General features: G+C 28.4%; 2 protein-coding genes across 10 annotated transcripts in view; one reads left to right on the plus strand and one right to left on the minus strand.

The window, feature by feature from the left end:
- LOC142220845 (uncharacterized) overlaps window positions 1–20,991 on the minus strand; it is a 175,657-nt gene that overhangs the window by 123,487 nt on the left and 31,179 nt on the right. The gene's annotated exons all lie outside the window — the stretch shown is intronic.
- sals (sarcomere length short) overlaps window positions 1–20,991 on the plus strand; it is a 68,961-nt gene that overhangs the window by 16,990 nt on the left and 30,980 nt on the right. For 2 of the 6 annotated variants that reach the window (XM_075290212.1, XM_075290213.1), the window contains exon 1: window positions 2,743–2,759. The exons of 2 other annotated variants lie outside the window; for them this stretch is intronic. The gene's annotated coding sequence lies outside the window, so the exon portion shown is untranslated. Of the gene's footprint in view, window positions 1–2,686; window positions 2,760–20,991 lie in introns of those variants that run through there. 2 more of the 6 variants (XM_075290211.1, XM_075290210.1) reach the window with 2 other exon arrangements.

Here is a 20,991-nt window from a genome sequence, read left to right on the forward strand (position 1 = left end):
GAAACCGCAGTTTTTATTCAATTTACCTGAAATTGGAAATCTAGAGGTATTGTAGGACAACAAATACGTGTGCCAAAAATTGTGAGTATCGGTCCATATTTTGGTATAGCCCCCATATAGCCCGATCTCCCGATTTTACTTCTTGGGCTTATAGAAACCGCAGTTTTTATCCAATTTACCTGAAATTGGATATCGAGAGGTACTTTAGAACCGTAAGAGGTGTGCCAAAAATTGTGAGCATCGATCCATGTTTTGGTATGGTCCCCATATAAACCGACCTCCTGATTTGGGGTCTTGGCTTATAGAAACCGTAGTTTTTATCCAATTTGCCTGAAATTGAAAATCTAGAGGTACGTGAGGACCATCAAAAGGTGTGCCGAAAATGGTCCGTATCGTTATATGTTTTGGTATAGCCCCCACATATAGACAAACAAACAAACACAAACTCGTCTTTTGTCTGCAGGCAGGTCAAGTTCGAAGATGGGCTATATCGGTCCAGGTTTTGATATAGTCCCCATATAAACCGACCTCCCGATTTGGGGTCTTGGGCTTATAGAAATCGTAGTTTTTATTCAATTTGCCTGAAATGGTGAGTACCGGTTCATGTTTTGGTATAGCCACCATATTGCCCGATCTCCCGATTTTACTTCTTGGCCTTATAGAAACCGCAGTTTTTATTCAATTTACCTAAAATTGGAAATCTAGAGGTATTGTAGGACAACAAATACGTGTGCCAAAAATTGTGAGTATCGGTCCATATTTTGGTATAGTCCCCATATAGCCCGATCTCCCGATTTTACTTCTTGGGCTTATAGAAACCGCAGTTTTTATCCAATTTACCTGAAATTGGATATTGAGAGGTACTGTAAAGAGGTGTGCCAAAAATGGTGAGCATCGGTCCATGTTTTGGTATGGTCCCCATATAAACCGACCTCCCGATTTGGGGTCTTGGGCTTATAGAAACCGTAGTTTTTATCCAATTTGCCTGAAATTGAAAATCTAGAGGTACTTGAGGACCATCAAAAGGTGTGCCGGAAATGGTCCGTATCGTTCAATGTTTTGGTATAGCCCCCACATATAGACCGATCTCCCGATTTTACATCTTGGGTTTATAGAATCCGTAGTTTATATACAATTTGCCTGAAATTGGAAATTTATAGGTATTTTAGGACCATAAAGAGGTTTGCCACAAATGGTGAGTATCGGTCCATGTTTTGATATAGCCCCCATATAGACCGATATCCCGATTTTACTTCTTGGGCTTCTAGAATCCGGAGTTTTTATCCAATTTTCCTGAAATAGGAAATCTAGAGGTATTTTCGGGCCATAAAGAGGTGTGCCGGAAACGGTGAATATCGGTCTATATTTTAGTATAGCCCCCATAAGAACGATCTCGCGATTTAACTCCTTGGGTTTCTAGAAACCGTAGTTTTTATCCGATTTGCTTGAAATTGTAAATATTCTAGTATTTTAGGCTCACAAAAACGTGTATCGGATTAAATTTTTATCGGTCCTTTTGGTAATGCCCCCATATAGACCGACTTCACTTCTTGAGGGTATAGAAGGTGCACTGATCATGAAAATCGCTTGAAACTCAATGTAAAATTTCCAGTTTTTACTTCTCGGGTGAAAATCTACAGATTTAAGATTTCAAATCAAGACTTTATTTTATAATTTTCTTGCACGCTTACAAGAGATGTTAATGATTCCTCTAAAACTCAAACAAAAATGGTTCTTATAAATCCAGAATCTGATATAGTCCTCATAGGTGAAATCTTTAAATTTATCTTCGGGATGTGTCCTCAAGTCCTCAAGCCTTCCTGAAATGTCAAAGGAAACCCTAATATTTGGTTCTTGGTGGTGGGTATTTAAGATTCGGCCAGTTTTTTATAAAATACTGCAAAGAAAACTTCCCGGGAATGCCTGCAATTAATTACCGGGAAAGCGGGAGCGAAAAATTAGCGAATTCGCGGGGGAAAAAAGACCTTAATCGTGTCATACGTCAATGAAAAGAAGGCAAAAATCCATGAATTGAATTTCGAATCTCTTTCCTGTTTCATGTTATCTCAACATCTAGCAAATAAAGTAGCGATTGTCCAAAATTGAGAAATGAGCCGACTGCGGTTAATTAAAAATCATATGGATTTATTTCTAGTATAATAAATATTCTGTATGAATATGAGTATAATGGTCTGATTTTATACCACAAAAGTGAGGACATTCTTAATAGGATTTGCGATAAATGTTTAATGTATAATAATGTCCCTTCGTTACAACCTAATACACAAGTGTTTGAAAGTGGCATATTGATAGGCTACAACCGCTAAATACTTGCATTGGAAAAACAAATGCCATTCTTCATCTTTGAATAATGGAAATCTCTCTCCTATTCTCCCCCTTTCTCTTAGAGCACAGAGAACAGTTGCACTAACTGAAACATACAAAAGAGATGTTAAGAGAAACAACACCAGGGGAGAGAGATCAAACCAAAAACACACCTCACAACCACAAAAAAAAGAGTATAGGAAATTCCGGAAAATCTCTAGGACGGAAATATACAATATTTGTTTGCTTCTTTGTATGAAAACTATTCTAAGGAGATGAGAAAATTCAGCATACAAAAATTCTTTTGGCCATTTTTATGAGGCATCGTAGGCTGCTGATGATGTTGGCCAATTTTTCACTTCAGTCGATTTTAGATCGTGGAACGAATTTGTCTCTAAACAAAAATCTTTATAATTTTAATGTTAGTGCGTAAGGTCGAGAAATTTTTATTGAATTTGGAGAAGAGAATGAAATATAACGAAAAAGAAAAACGAAAGAAAATGAAATGAGATAATGACGAAGAAAAAGAAGATAAATAGAAGGGCCCTCAAGAAATAAAAAAATGGAAATTAAATATTATCGAGAAGAAACAAAAAGTGATCATCTGTGAATAGAAAAAAGAATAACTTTGAAAATAGAAAAGTGGAGTGAAAAATAAAATCAGAAGAAAGAAAGAAGAACAAATAATAAAATATCCATGGAAACAAATTTATATAATATATGAAAGGAATATAAAGAAAAAACAAAATAATGAACAAATTATTACAAAAACATCTTAATAAAAGAAATCTACATCTAAAAGATGAAAAATTTTGAAAATCTCAAGGAAAATATTTTTTTTTTGTCGTTAAGAGTATATGCCATGGCTGGAATTTTAATATTTCGTAAATACCAAGAAAATTTTCATCACAGGCCATTGTTCTTGAAAATATAAAATTGGGTGGGTGACCATCATGTTGAAGAAAAAAAAAACGAAATAAATTACAAACATTTGCAAAATGAAATTATCAAGGATTTTCCCTGAACCTGGTGAATGACCATCATCATCCTATACTATAATATATACACATATCTATATACTTTTTGTATATACATAAATCTCACAATATTTCTTCTATTAAAAGAATATAATAATCGCCAAATATCTACACTCACAAAATCTCTTTCAACTAAATTAGCCATAAAAATTTATTGCATCAAGTGAATAAAAGCAAATAAGAAAAATGTTTTGATTTGACTGTGCCGAAACTTAGATAAATAGTTGTGACGATCATGTTATTGGGTGTATTATATTTTATGGCTACCATGTTCGTCTAGTGAACATAATGCTTAATAATTATAATATGGTCATCATCGAATATATTATGATTTTTGAAGTATTACAGTTTTCAAGGTTTCAAAGTACATAGAGGTTTTTTGAAAAAAAAAAATGATCGAACATTTGAAAGAATTTTACTCCATGGATACCAGAAACGTATCTTTGGAATATATAATGGAAAGAAACCTCAATTTTAGGATGTGCAATTTACACACTATTAAGGACAAATTTCTTTAAAATAATGAAATTTTAATTAAAAGAATGTTTATAATCTTTGCTTCAAAAATTTTTTTCATCAAATTTAGGACACACATTTTGAAAATTTGCGACCCTTCGTTAAAGTTGCATGTCTTTAAACCAAGGCAAATTTTCCTTAAAGTAAGGGAACACATTTTTGATTTAAAGAAATCGTCCTTAAATTAACTGAAATATTGAATCTTTAGAATTAAGATAAAAACGCTTCAAATATAGGCTAAGACTTATTTTGAGAATTTAGCATCTTTTGTTTAAAGTTTTTTTGGAATTAAGAAAATATTTTTTACTTCGAAGTATCCGTCATAATTTGGATTTTTTAAACTGCCATTTATTTGTACGTGAATAGCTTTATTAATATACCGGAAAAATAGAATGAAGATTCGATAAATGAGATCTGTATCCTGATTTTAATTTTATAGATCCTAGATTTAAAACCAGATAGGTCGCAAAAAAAATTCCTTATTTTAAAGAGACCGCATCTTTGGCTCGGAATCAATACCAAGATCCTTAAAGGAAAGTCAAAATCATTGGATCCAAGTAAACTTTTTTGGAGTGTAAGGCCGTAAGTTCGGAGAGGCCGAATCTTATATACCATCTACCATGGATTGCGTAGTAAGTTCTACTAAAGACAGCTTAAATTAAAATCCCTTATAAAAATCCCACATAAATTTGTAAAAACGTTTTTTTTCTGAGAAATAAATAAAAAAATTTTGAAATTTTAATTAGTAGAACAAACGAACATTTCACTGCACTTTATATTGACTTCCCTGAACCTAAGCTCATATACTTTCTATTCAAAAAATTTTTAATAATTTAGCAATTCGACAAAAGATATGTAGTATTCGTCATGCAAGTCTGCGAGTCTTAATATATTCAACATTTCAGAGCACAACTTAACTTAATTCATACTTCAAGCAAATCGGCTTTTGAATGCTCAAGTATATATGGCCGTAAGTTCGGCCAGGCCGAATCTTATGTACCCTCCACCATGGATTGCGTAGAAACTTCTACGAAAGACTGCCATCCACAATCGAATTACTTGGGTTGTGGCAATACTTACCGACGGCAAGTTATCTTAAAACTTCTTAACACCGTCTTCTAAATTGTAAGTTAGTCCATACGTGGGATATATTAGACAAAAAAAAGTGTATCGAATCGATATGGACTTTTGCACAGTACTTAGAGAGCCAGAATTTAAATATGGGGGTCCCTTAAATATATGGGGGCTTATACAATTAAGAACTTGATATGAATTTTTGTGTGATTGGGGTTCGATTTATCTGAGGGCTACATATAACTATAGACCGAAATGAACCTAGAGATAGGCATGGTTGTTAACGGCCATATACTAGCACAATGTCCCAAATTTCAGCTGACTCGGATGAAATTTGCTCCCCCACACTCAAAAAAAGTGAACTCACTATTTTACTAAAGCCAATTTAACTTTATTTTAGTTCATGAACTTATTATATTTGGTGAAAGTTTAATTTGCTCTAATAATTTTTTGCGTACGTTAGTTAAATGAACTAAAAGACTGGAAAAAAGTATACACAAGTTAAGGATAGAGATTTACTAAATTCGTATTTGTCATAAAATAGTTCATTATTTCTTCAAATTTTTAAATTTTACTACAAAAGCGTCCATCATGAACTTCGTATGTCACTAAAGACATTCTTGCAATTTTGAACTTCAATTTTTTCCTTCAAACTACAAAATTTTCTTTAAAAAGTGAAAAAAATTATTTATGTCTAATAAATTTTCTTGAATTTGTCGAAAAATATTTACTTATTTTTATGATATCGGCGCGATGCTAGCGCTTGTAATACTGTTTAGTTAAAAATTTCTAAAAATATTAAAAATTTTCTAAAATTAATCAAAAGTTTTCTTCCTGGTGGGTTCACTGTTTTTTCAGTGCAAGAGGCTCCAAAACCAAATCTCGGGATCGGTTTATATGGGGGCTATATATAATTATGGACCGATATGGACCAATTCCTGCATGGTTTTTAGAGCCATATACTTACATCAAGTACCAAATTTCAACCATATCGGATGAATTTTGCTCTTCCACGAGGCTCCGGAAGTCAAATCTGGGGATCGGTTTATATGGGGTCTGTATATAATTATGGACTGATATGGACCAATTTTTGCATGGTTGTTAGAGACCATATACTAACGCCATGTACCAAATTTCAGACGGATCGGATGAAATTTGCTTCTCTTAGAGGCTCCGCAAGACAAATGTGGGGATCGGCTTATATGGGGGCTATAAGTAAAAGTGGACCGATATAGCCCTTTTGCAATACCATCTGACCTACATCAATAACAAACTACTTGTGCAATGCTTCAAGTCGATAGCTTGATTTCACAACAGTAGAAAAATGTTTTGACCAAACAGAGTAAATTGTAAATTAGGGCTTGGGCCCCTTCATCCATTGCTTAACCACATACTCCATTTGTAATACTCTGGGACCTACTTTAATAAGACGAATCAAAAAAAATCTCCAAGTCCCAAACTCAAAAATTTTGTCCACATGCACGTAAGAATTCCTCCAATTTGGGGATAAATCCCTATGCTATTCTTAACATTGTCTTTCTCCATATGAAGTCTATGTCAGATAAAAAAAGCAGTTCTTGATCGGTTTTTCGGTAATTAGAGAGACGAATTTCAACCGAATCGGAAGAAATTTGTTCCTCTATGAGGCCCAGAAGTGAAATTTTGGGGGTCGGTTTTATTTATATATAGTTATGAGCAGGGCTGTGGAGTCGAGCCAATTTTGCTCGACTCCGACTCCAGCATTTTTCATCAGCTCGACTCCGGCTCCGGAGTCGACTCCGGGTAATATAACTAAATCTCATTTTAATACCACTAATTTGTAGTTCTATTGTGGGGGTACCGTAAGTGGATCGATAGAAAGTATCGTATTTATTTATGTGTGCAAAAAAAAAGGTCTTAATTTCACATTAGATGCCAATTAAACTCTATATTTCAAATTTAGGGCAATGTTTAATAAATAAAATAATAATATAAATACCCATCATAATATGAGAAGATACGAACAGTATATGTATTTGTGGACCAAAATTATTGATACTATCTCAAATCATTTAAATTTGTTGCGAGCTATATAAAGGTTTATATTCCCATATGCATGAATTTGAATATGAATCGATTTAGACAAAATTGTATATACTTCTATAAAATCTATGTACTTAAAATTTAAATCTAACGTTATGGGACGTAACACAATTTTAACAAAAAATAAAAATGCAAGGAAAGTCTAAAGTCGGGCGGGGCGTATATAATATACTCTGCACAACTTTATATTTAGATCTACATTTTGATAAAATCTCAAATCAGACTTCTACAAAATCTCGGGCAATATTTGGGAAATGTTTATAATTGTTTAGACAATTTTGCAAAAATGCATTTATGATTCATTCATTGGAAATTTTGAAAATTTGAGTCATTTCTGCAAGTTTTTGACTTAGCAGTGAGTATCAGTGAGCATACAATTTTGGAAAAATTTTTGTCTAGTAAATAAAATTTTTCAAAATTTTATATAGAAATAAAATTTTGCAAAATTTTATATAGAAATAAAATTTTGCAAAATTTTCTACAGAAACAAAATTTTGACTAAATTTTCTATAGAAATAAAATTTTGGCAAAATTTTCTATAGAAATCAAATTTTGACCAAATATATAGAAGTAAAATTTTGAATAAAATTTTTATAGAAATAAAATTTGGCAAAATTTTTTATAGAAATAAAAGTTTGAAAAAATTATTAATAGAAATTGTGTAGCAAACAAAATTTTCTATAGAAATAAAATTTTGCAAAATATTCTATAGAAAAAAAATTTTGACTAAATTTTCTATAGAAATAAAATTTTGGTTAAATTTTATATAGAAAATAATATTTCTATAGTAATAAAATTTTGAATACATTTGTTATAGCAGTGAGTATCAGTGAGCATCAGTAAGAAAAAAATTTTAAGAAAATTTGGTATAGAAATAAAATTTGACAATTTTTTCTTATATAAATAAAATTTTGAAAAAAATTATCAATAAAAATACAATTTTAGACAAAATGTTTGTGTAGTAAATAAAATTCTGCAAAATATTCTACAGAAACAAAATTTTGACTAAATTTTCTATAGAAATAAAATTTTGACAAAATTTTCTATAGAAATAAAATTTTGACTTAAATTTTTATAGAAATAAAATTATCAATAGAAATAAAATTTTGAAAAAATTTTGTGTAACAAACAAAATTTTGTAAAATTTTCTATAGAAATAAAATTTTGCAAAATATTCTATAGAAACAAAATTTTTACTCAATTTTCTATAGAAACAAAATTTTGACTAAATTTTCTATAGAAAAAAATATTTCTGTAGTAATAAAATTTTGAATAAATTTTTTATAGAAATAAAATTTTGACAAAATTTGCTATAGAAATAAAATTTTAGCAAAACTTTTTATAGAAATAACATTTTGACAAAATTTTCTATAAAAAACTACTTTAAAAAAATTATCTGTCAATATTAATATCCTGCGCAAAATTATAAGAGCAGAATTCAGCGCTACCTTTTCTAAAAGTGTAATTAAGTTCTTAGTTTATAGCGGGCAACGCTATTAAGAGTTTTTTTATTGACCGCCCTACAAAATTAATTAAAATATGGAAGTGCTGAAATCAGCACAATTTCGTTCATACCACTAGAGTAAGCGGTTGCATCTTTCTTCGCTTACCAAGTTGAACTTCTGTAAGTAAGAGCTGTTTTTTTTTTTTTTAATCACGGCTTCTTACGAACGAACGAGTTTGTGTGAAGAGATCAGGGTTGCCGATGGTTGTCCGATGGTCGGACCAAATGGAATTTGATTGAGTTTGGTCCATTTTCGTCAAATCGGTAATTTTTCAAAATTTTCTATAGAAATAAAATTTTGACAAAATTTTCTGAAGAAAATTTTCTGTAGAAATAAAATTTTCTGTAGAAATAAAATTTTGACAAAATTTTCTGCAGAAAATTTTCTGTAGAAATAAAATTTGCTGTAGAAAATTTTCTGTAGAAATAAAATTTTGACAAAATTTTCTGTAGAAATAACATTTTGACAAAATTTTCTATAGAAATACAATTTGGCAAAATTTTGTATAGAAATAAACTTTAAAAAAATTTGTATAGATACAAAATTATGCAAAAATTTTGTATAGGAAGAAAATTTTGTAAAAATTTTAACAAAAATAAAATTCTGCGATAACTTTCTATAGAAATAAAAGTTTGACAAATTTTTCTATTGATATAAAATATTGCCAAAATTTTCTATACAAATAAAATTTTGCCTAATTTTCTATAGAAATAATTTTTTTATAAAATTTTCAATAGAAATAAAATTTTGACAAAATATTCTATAGAAATAATATTTGGACAATATTTTCTAAGGAAATACAAATTTGCACACAATTTTCTATAGATATAAAATATTGACAAAATTTTCTATAGAAATCAAAGTTTGGCTAAATTTTCTATAGAAATGAAATTTTACAAAATTTCCTGAAGAAATAATTTTATTTACAAAATTTTCAATAGAAATAAAATTTTTATAAAATTTTCTATAGAAATTAAATTTTTAAAAAATTTTCAATAGAAATAAAATTTTAAAAAAAATTTCAATAGAAATAAAATTTTGAAAACAAATTCTATAGAAATAAAATTTTGACAAATTTTTTTATAGAAATAAAATTTTGACAAAATTTTCTATAGAAATACAATTTTGACAAATTTTTTTATAGAAATAAAATTTTGACAAAATTTTCTATAGAAATAAAATTTTGTTAACATTTTCTATAGAAATAAAAATTTTGAATAGAAATAAAAAATTCACACAATTTTCTATCGAGAAAACTTTTTAATTTGTAAATGGTATTAACTTAATTTTGAAAAATGGTCCGCTGGTACGAATTTTGGAAAAATGTTGGTCCAAAATAAAAAAATCATTGTGGCAACGCTGGAAGAGATATTAGTAAAAATCAATTAGTTGATGTCTTCTGATTGAAGGATAGAGACATATTTTGCGGACGATTAAACTCATTTGGTGTTCTCTTTATTTTATTCAAGAATAACTCTTGGGGTCAGAAACGCCGACCGGGCTAAGCTAGTACACAGAACAAATATCACCAAGATGTTTCCAATTAAAATTTTAATTGGATTTTAAAAAATATTCAATTAAAATTTTAGTTAAATACATTTTTTAATTGAAACGAAAGTCTATCGCAAAAATTAATTGTATTAAGTAATTTTTTAATTGGAACAATTAGTTTTTTTTTTAATTGACTTCGTTGATTGATGCTATCATTTCTGTGATTGACGACATTTCAATTAAAAATTATTTGGATCAATTAATTTCATGAGTGGAGACAAAAATGGTTCCAATATTCAAACTTATTATGCGCATTCTTAAGCGCCTTAAAGTTGCAATGATTTCCTGGAAGCGCTGAATTCCATGCAAAGAAAAAACGCATTAAAGTGGGACATTTCATTATAAATTCATCTGTGAATTCCTCGCGAGGTAAGCGCTGATTGACTATGACCTCCCTTGACAAAGGGGCTGCAAATTCAGCAGGTTTTTTGCTGGGAAGTTCAAATTGAAATGAGAATAAAGGTATCCTTACTTCAATTCTCCGCTACCAAAATCATTAGTGTAAATACAAAATCTTTGGAACCGAGCAGTGTTGCCAGTATTGGAGATTTTTCTCCAAATCGGGGAAATTTTTTCGTGGATCGGAGCGTGGATTTTGGAGTTGGGGTTTTCGTAGGAAATTTCAATAAATTTGGGGAATTTTGTGGGGATTTTTAGGTTCAGTATAATAAATCAGGAGTACATGAAATTACACCTTTTCTACATTACTAAAAAAAGCACATCAAATCATCCAATTTAAAAAAAGAAAGCGTTGCTACTCTTTTTTACGGCCTAAAATAATTTATATTTATTTCTCTGCTTGGCTATAATTGTGAAATAATTTCGTGAGACCTCGGGACTAAATGTTTCCCCTCTTCAATGATTTGGACAATATATTTTATAAATATAGAAATTATGCGATAGTTCATCTTCATATTGATCGACTACCCATTTTTATTACTTGAGTATACACTCAAAAAAAAGTTTACTTGGATCCAAAGATTTTGACCTTCCATTAAGGATTTTGGTATTGATTCCGAGCCAAAGATGAGGCTTCTTTAAAATAAAGAAATTTCTTAGCGACCTATCTGGCTTTAAATCTAGGACCAATAAAATTAAAATTCGGATACAGATCTCATTTATCAAATTTTCATTCTTTTTTCGCGGTTTATTACAAACAAATGCCAGTTTAAAAATCCAAATTATAACGGATACTTCAAAGTAAACAATGTTTACTTAATTAAAAAAAAAAAACTTTAAACCAAAGACGCTAAATCCTCAAAATAAGTCTTAACCTATATTTGAAGCGTTTATATCTTAAATCTAAAGTTTCAACATTTCAGTTAATTTAAGGACAATTTCTTTAAATTAAAAATGTGTTTCTTTACTTTAAGGCAAAATAGCCTTAGTTCAAAGACATGTGACTTTAACGGAGGGACACAAATTTACAAAACTTGTGTCCTAAATTCAATGAAAAAAATTTTTTGAAGCAAAGACTACAAAACTTTTTTTAATTAAAATTTCATTATTTTAAAGAAATTTGTCCTTAATATTTTATAAATTTTGCATCCTAAAATTTAGGTTGCATAATCTTTAATATCATGTAAATATTTTTTTCAGTGTATAGAAGTAAATTTTGATTCATAAATATATAGTGACGTTTTCATTTCTCGTTTTGGGTCTGGAAAATCTGATTTTATTGCAGCCGGCAAGCTGGTACAACAAAAATTTTATATTCTTTTCAATTTTTAATTTCTAGTCAATATTTTATTGGGGATTTTTGCAAGGAATTTTAATTTAAATTGGGGATGTTTGGGGATGAAAGCGTCTCAATTTCGGGACAAGAGGCATAAAAATATTGGCAGCACTGGAACCGGGCATACTTGTTTTTCAGTGTTTTCAATCATGTACTCTTCCCAAATGAGTTTAAATACAAAATTGATTAAAGTGAAAGCGTTCCCTTTTTGTAAGAAAATAAAAATCTTGCGATTATGATTACCGGTGTAAAGAAACAAACAACAACGACTGGAATTAGGGCATTAAAGCCAATTTAAATATGTTTTAGTTGATGGAAATTATTATATTTTAGTTACATATTGGATAAGAGAAAGTTTCCTTGACTTTAAACTGCAAATATATTGAGACTGAATTGCAAGAATACTTCATACAGCAAAGATTTTGCTTAATTATTTTTTATTGATGTTATTACCTTAAGAACATGCAGACCTTAGTTATAATATAGGTTCACAGTTTTTTTTTTAAATCCTAAATTCAATTTTATTGTTCCTAGACGTAAAAAACCGCATCTTTGGCTTGGAATCAATACCAAAATCCTTAAGAGAAGGTCAAACTAAACTTATATTTCATTTATCTCATTTAATATTTATAAATTTTATATAATTTGTCTTAGTTTAATTAATGCCATTAAAATTGTTCTGATATTTGTTTGTTCGTATAGCCTGTATTTTCAATTATAGGACTTGAAGTCTTGTTGGGCAGAAACTAAATATAATAAGAACAAAATAATAAATCTTTTGCAATCCGAATTAAAAATATTTTCCAAAAATAATGATGAAACACGTTTTTTATTGTCTCTCTGCACATTAGTATATCATGGAATAACTTTGTCTGAAGAAATACCTTCATTAGATTCGATATAAAAGTTACTTAAATCCTACTTTATTCTTGATGCTGATAAATGCAACAAGATTTATTTTACATTTATTATTATAGAGAGAAATTGACTGAAAATGTCATTTATTTAAAATTCACTTAAAATACCAACAAATATTATACAGCAAATTTTTTTAAGTGAATTTTTTGTCGCTTTAGCGCAAAACAAAAGGAATAGCTTATAAAAATATTATTATTAAAATAAATATAAAATGTTGATGACTCGCATTTAAAGCAACGAGTCATTAGCCACAGCAATTTGACAAAGGGGCAAAAAGGAGGTGAATGAAATATTGAAAATTGAAGAATATATCCATGTACCATTCCAAATGGATTTTATTTTTCAATAAAAATGGCACACAATGAATGATCAGTTTCGGTTTTTGTTGCTTCTCTTAATTCCGCCACTGATGTAGAAAACTTATTTTCATATATATTGCGTTATAACGCCTCCATAAATTTATTTTCGTACAAATCTGTATCGCACAGTATTTCATATGAAAATAAACTTTGTTGTTCGTTTCTCTTTTTTTTTTTTTGTTTTGTTTTCATCAAAGATTTTTTTCGTTTTGATACCACCAGATCTACAGTTTACACATGCCAATGGTCAGGAGAGAGTAGGGTCCATTCAGTCAATGGTTTGTTAGGAGAACCAAACGTGTACAATGGAAATATTACAGCGTTTAGAGAATATGTCTGTATAACAAAGTCTTTTTATTCTCAAACAGAAGAATGTAGTTGAGGAGAATGAGAGATTTTTCGCTTATACGAGTTTGGTTCGATAAGTAGTTAAAATATTAAAAAATTTTGGAATAGTGGAGATTTTGTTTTTCTATAATCTCTTTAAAATGCCAAATTTTCTTATAAAACAAGTTCTCTGCGAAATGGGCTTCCGAAGCGCTGAAGTCATTCTCATTCGACTGAGATTCACAGTGGACTGAATAGTCTAAGTGAGCCTGAAACTTAACCGGACTGTGCACTTAACCTAACCTCATTCGACTGATGTTTGAGCTCAGCAGCTGAATTCATTAAAGAGAAACAAAAACGAGTTTCAGAGCTAAGTGCTCTCCAAATAGCCCTGACATAACACTGTATAACGCTGTACTAATAGAAACAAGTAAGGAAAGTCTAAAGTCGAGCGGGGCCGACTATATTATACCCTGCACCACTTTGTACATCTAAATTTTCGATACCATATCACATCCGTCAAATGTGTTGGGTGCTATATATAAAGGTTTGTCCCAAATACATACATTTAAAAATCACTCGATGTGGACAGAATTTGATAGACTTCTACAAAATCTATAGACTCAAAATTTAAGTTGGCTAATGCACTAGGGTGGAACACAATTTTAGTAAAAAAAATATGGGAAACATTTAAATCTGAAACAATTTTAAGGAAACTTCGCAAAAGTTTATTTATATGTATTAGAAATTTAGGAAAATTGGAGTCATTTTTACAACTTTTCTACTAAGCAGTGACGATTTAACAAGGAAAATGTTGGTATTTTGACCATTTTTGTCGAAATCAGAAAAACATATATATGAGAGCTATATCTAAATCTGAACCGATTTCAATCAAAAGTGGCATACATGACTATATTACTAATTTTCGACCAAATTGGGCCAAAACTCTGGCTTTTGGGGCTATATAGGTCCATATCGGGCGAAAAATATATATGGAAGCTATATCTAAATCTGAACCGATTTCAATCAAATTTGGCACACATGACTATATTACCAATTGTACTTCTTGTGCAAAATTTCAAGCTAATCGGGATAAAACTCTGGCTTCTGGGTCCATATAAGTGTATATCGGGCGAAAGATATATATGAGAGCTATATCTAAATCTGAATCGATTTCAACCAAATTTGGCACGCATAGCTACAATGCTAAATCAACTCCCTGTGCAAAATTTCAACCAAATTGGGCCAAAACTCTGGCTTTTAGGACCATATTAGTCCATATCGGGCGAAAGATATATATGGGAGCTATATCTAAATCTGAACCGATTTCAATCAACTTTTGCACAATTGATTATACTACTAATTGTACTCCTAGTGCAACATTTCAACCAAATTCGACCAAAAATCTGGCTTCTGGGGCCATATAAGTCCGTATCGGGCGAAAGATATATATGGGAGCTATCTAAATCTGAACCGATTTCAAATCAAATTTTGCACACTTGACTATACGACTAAGTGTTATGTTTGCACAAAATTTCAAGCAAATCGGTATAAAACTCTGGCTGTTGGGTCCATATTAGTGCATATCGGGCGAAAGATATATATATGGGAGCTATATCTAAATCTGAACCGAATTCTTCCAAAATCAATATCGTTCTATTCTGATCCAAAGTAGGAACATGTGCCAAATTTGAAGGCGATTGGACTTAAATTGCGACCTAGACTTTGATCACAAAAATGTGTTCACAGACAGACGGACGGACGGACAGACGGACATGGTTATATCGACTCAGGGACCCACCCTGAGCATTATTGCCAAAGACACCATGTGTCTATCTCGTCTCCTTCTGGGTGTTACAAACATATGCACTAACTTATAATACCCTGTTCCACAGTATGGCGCAGGGTATAAAAATTACGTTCCATAGTCGTGAACGGACAGTGACAAAATGAAACGGAAACGTACACAAAAAATCAAAACGGTATGTTCACAATTTCGTCCACCGGCGTTCACGATTTCATGAACGGCATTCGTTTTTCTTTGGCCATGAAAAGTGTTAAAATAATCGTCAGACGTTATTATGGCAACTCCCTCGGTGGTGCAATGTGCTAATGCGACTGTTAACGCGTATGGTGCAGAAAACACAGGTTCGAGTCATGCTAGCGGAATTTTTTTTTTTAATTTTATTTATAAAGTCGTAACCATAATGTTTGCAGATCGTTAACGCTGGTTGTTATTTCGACAACGCATGGTGTCATTTTATCGTTGTCAGATTGACACCGCCTGTTCTCCATTCAACACCACATGTGTGTTGATTCACTTTCATGAACGAATCGTTTTGAAAATGGATCCCATTAAAATCAGTCACAAAGTCTAAATAAAACAGTGACCAAATACGGGGCTTCCGGCGGTATGAACATGGCCCCATTATGAACAACCCCAAAACTCAAATGAAACAGGGCCACACAAGTGGGGCGACGATTCATAATGAATATGAGCCCCATAAAATCGAGGGTTCTTTTTCGCTTTTAATTAAAAAGACCTTATAAAATTTAACCCTAACTGATGAAAAAATATGAAGTTTTAAGAAAAAATTAATTAGTGTTACTCAGCACAATTCTCTTGGAAATCGTATTAGTCCATCTGTTCATAGGAGAAAGTTTTAAAGCCTAGTGGGACGTCGGCCACGCAAAAACCAATTGTGATGCGATACAATGATATTCAGAACAACAAAAGTGTGTATAGTTTCCACAATTTCCAAATCTCAAAATGCGAAAATAGGCGCCACTTGAAAACGAAGAAGAATCCCAAACGAGAAAATGGGGTGTATTTTCATTAGAAAATTTCATAATGCTAACGAGCCATTATTATTGTTTTGATTCCGCTTAAAACCATACGTTGACTAAACTACAAGAGTTCTTTAACCAACAGAGGAAAATATGTTTGCGGCCGTTTCGGAATTATCGCAATGGTCATTAGCATCATCATCTTGCAGCAAAACTACCAACCAATTTTCAGAATAAATTCGGATAAATCGCACAACCCAAAGTAAATTACACTCCCGAACCTCCCGAAAAAGGTTTTTGATAGTCTGCTTTGCCTAAATAAATTTACAAGGGTCCTAAAACTAAATTTTGGTGTTATTGTTTTTTTGTGGTTCTACTTCACATAGGTTTTGAGACTCATTTTCGATTAGCTTATACTCATAGCGCCGAAGTTTCCTCATGAAAATGAGACCCAATCCCCAAAATAAAATTAGGACTTATTATATAGAACTGGTAACTATTTACCAACATTGTCATGTGCCAGAAAGAGAAAAACTACCAAACAAAAAAATCTTACTTTGTAAAATTTTATTTACATAGAAAAATTTGATAAAAATTTGTTTCTATAGAAAATTTAATCAACATTTTATTTCTATAGAAAATTTTGTCAAAATTCTATTTCTATACCTAATTTTGTCAAAATTTTATTTCTATAGAAAATTTTCTAAAAATTTTATTTCTATGGAAAATTTTGTATAAATTTTATTTCATAGAAAAATTTCTAAAAATTTTATTTTTTTAGAAAATTTATGGCGATTTCGATTGGGAAAAAAGGTGCAACATTCTCGAAAGTGATTGCTATATACGAAGGACGCTGTCATAGATTTTGGATCCCGTATCCCTCACAATATTATGAATTAACAATAACTTTGGAATGATACTATCATTTGGGCGAAAATACAATGAGGGAAAAAGTAGTGTAACCCCAATGCAACATATTTTTTGCGAATCGAAAACGCCCTTAGTCAAAATTGTATTTCTAAGGAAAATTTTCTAAAAAATTTATTTTTATAGAACATTTTCTAAAAAATTTTTTTTTATATAGAAAATTTTTTCACAATATTATTTCTATAGACAATTTTGCCAAAATTTTATTTCTATAGAAAATTTTCTAAAAATTTTATTTCTATAGAGAATTTTCTAAAAATTTTATTTCTAAAAAAATTTTCTAGACCTAATCCCAAAATAAAATTAGAGCTTATTAAATAGAACTGGTAGCTATTTGCCACCATTGTCATGTCCCAGAAAGGGAAAAACTACCAAACAAAAAAATCTTACTTTGTAAAATTTTATTTACATAGAAAAATTTGTTAAACATTTGTTTCTACAGAAAATTTAATCAACATTTTATTTCTATAGAAAATTTTGTAAAAATTTTATTTCTATAGAAAATTTTGTCAAATTTTATTTCTATAGAAATTTTTGTCAAAATTTTATGTCTATAGAAAATTTTTTAAAAATTTTATTTCTATAGAAAATTTTCTCAAGATTTTATTTCTATAAAATTTTTTGCCAAAATTTTATTTCTATAGAAATTTTTGTCAAAATTGTATTTCTATAGAATTTTTTTTTTAAATTTTATTTTTATAGAAAACTTTGTAAAAATTTTATTTCTATAGAAAATTTTCTAAAAATTTGATTTTTATAGAAAATTTTCTAAAAATTTGATTTTTATAGAAAATGTTGTCACAATTTTATTTCTAAAGAAAATTTTTATAAAAATTTTATTTTTGTAGAAAACTTTGTCAACATTTTATTTCTACAGAAAATTTTATCAAAATTTTATTTCTATAGAAAATTTGTCAAAATTTTGTAAAAATTTTATTTCAATAGAAAATTTTGTCAATATGTTATTTCTATAGAAAATTTTGTCGAAATTTTATTTCTATAGAAAATGTTGTCAAAATTTTATTTCTATACAAAATTTAGTGAAAGTTTTATTTCTATACAAAATTTTGTGAACATTTTATTTCTATAGAAAATTTTGTCAAAATTTTATTTCTATAGAAAATTTTGTCAAAAGTTTATTTCTATATAAAATTTTTTCAGAAGTTTATTTTTATAGAAAATTTTTACAAAATTTTATTTCTATAGAAATTTTTTAAAAATTGTATTTCTATAGAAAATTTTCTAAAAATTTTATTTCTATAGAAAATTTTCTCAAGATTTTATTTCTATAAAAAATTTGGTGAAAATTTTATTTCTATAGAAAATTTTTCAAAATGTTATTCCTATAAAAATTTTAGTCAAAATTTTATTCCTAAAGAATTTTTTGTCAAAATTTTATTCCTATAGAAAGTTTTGTCAAAATTTTATTCCTATAGAAAATTTTGTCAAAACTTTATTCCTATAGAACATTTTGTCAAAAGTTTATTTCTATAGAAAATGTTTACAAAATTTTATTTCTATAGAAAATTTTGTCAAAATTTGATTTCTATAAAAAATTTTGTCTATTTGTCAAAATTTTATTTCTATAAAAATTTTGGTCAAATTTTTATTTCTATAGAAAATTTTGTCAAAATTTTATTTCTATAGAAAATTCAAATTCAAAGTCAAAATTTTATTTCTATAGAAAATTTTGTCAAAATTTTATTTCTATAGAAAATTTTAACAAAATTTTATGTCTATAGAAAATTTTGTCAAAATTTTATTTATATAGAAAACTGTTTTTAAAATTTTATTTTTATAGAAATTTTTTTAAAAATTTTATTTCTATAGAAAATTTTGTCAAAATTTTATTTCTATAGAAAATTTTGTCTATTTGTCAAAATTTTATTTCTATACAATTTTTTTAAAAATTTTATTTCTATAGAAAATTTTGTCAAAATTTTATTTCTATAGAAAATTTTGTCAAAATTTTATGTCTATAGAAAATTTTGTCAAAATTTTATTTCTATAGAAAACTGTTTTTAAAATTTTATTTTTATAGAAAATTTTTTATAAATTTTATTTCTATAGAAAATATTCTAAAAATGTTATTTTTATAGAATTTTTTTTTAATTATATTTCTATATCAAATTTTCTCAAATTTTTATTTCTATAGAAAATTTTGTCAACATTTTATTTCTATCGAAAATTTTCTCAAAATTTTATTGTACAAAAAATTTTATCAAAATTTTATTTCTATAGAAAATTTTGTCAAAATTTTATTTCTATAGAAAATTTTGTCAAAATTTTATTTTTTAAAAAAAATTTGTCAAAATTTTATTTCTACAGAAAATTTTGTCAAAATTTTATTTCTATAGAAAATTTTGTCAAAATTTTATTTCTATAGAAAATTTTGTTAAAATTTTATTTCTATAGAAAATTTTGTTAAAATTTTATTTCTATAGAAAATTTTGTTAAAAATTATATTTCTATAGAAAATTTAGTCAAAATTTTATTTCTATAGAAAATTTTTTCAAAATTTTATTTCTATAGAAAATTTTGTCAAAATTTTATTTCTATAGAAAATTTTTCACAATTTTATTTCTATACAAAATTTTGTCAAAATTTTATTTCTATAGAAAATTTTGTCAAAATTTTATTTCTATAGAAAATTTTGTCAAAATTTTATTTTTATAGAAAATTTTTACAAAATTTTCTAAAAATATTATTTCTATAGAAAATTTTGTCAAAATTTGGTTTCTATAAAATATTCTAAAAATTTCATTTCTATATAAAATTTTGTAAAAATTTTATTTCTATAGCAAATTTTCAAAAAAAATTATTTTGATAGGAAATTTTCTAAAAATTTTATTTTTATAGAAAATTTTGTTCAAAATTATATTTCTATAGAAAATTTAGTCAAAATTTTATGTCTACACTGAAAAAACAATGAACCCACCAGGAAGAAAACTTTCGGTTAATTTTAGAAAATTTTGAATATTTGTAGAAAATTTTAACTAAACAGTATTACAAACGTTGGCATCACGCCGATGTCATAAAAATAAGTAAATATTTTTCGATAATTCAAGAAAATTTATTAGACATAACTAAGTTTTTTCACTTGTTAAAGAAAATGTTGTAGTTTGAAGGAAAAACTTGGAGTCCAAAATTGCAAGAATGTCTTTAGTGATATACGAAGTTCATGATGGACGCATTTTTGTAAAATTTACAAATTTAAAGGAATTCTGAACTATTTTGTGGAAGACACGAATTTAGTTAATCTTTATGCTTCATTTGAGTATATTTTTTTCCTCGTTTTTAGTTAATTGAACTTATGTACACAAAAAATTATTAGAGTAAAGGAAACTTTCTCCAAACATAATAATTCCATGAACTAAAATAAAGTTAAAGTGGCTTTAGTGAAATAGAGAGTTCACTTTTTTTTGAGTGTATAGAAAATTTTCTCAAATTTTTATTTCTGTAGAAACTTTTACCAGTATCATTATAACTATTTATTTATTGTGCAATACACAAAACATTTGGTTCACTTTGAGGTGGTTAAGCTCGTCCACAATAACCAAATATAACTACACTGAAAAAACAGTGAACCCACCAGGAAGAAAACTTTTGATTAATTTTAAAAAATTTTGAATATTTTTAGAAATTTTTAACTAAACTGTATTACAAGCGCTGGCATCGCGCCGATATCAAAAAAAAATAAGTAAATATTTTTCGACAAATTCAAGAAAATTTGTTAGACATAGATAATTTTTTCCCCTTTTTAAAGAAAATTTTGTAGTTTGAAGGAAAAAATTGGAGTTCAAAATTGCAAGAATGTCTTTAGTGACATACGAAGTTCATGATGGACG

This window comes from Haematobia irritans, chromosome 1 (genome assembly GCF_050003625.1).
Source record: "Haematobia irritans isolate KBUSLIRL chromosome 1, ASM5000362v1, whole genome shotgun sequence".
NCBI classification, from domain to species: Eukaryota; Metazoa; Arthropoda; class Insecta; order Diptera; family Muscidae; genus Haematobia; species Haematobia irritans.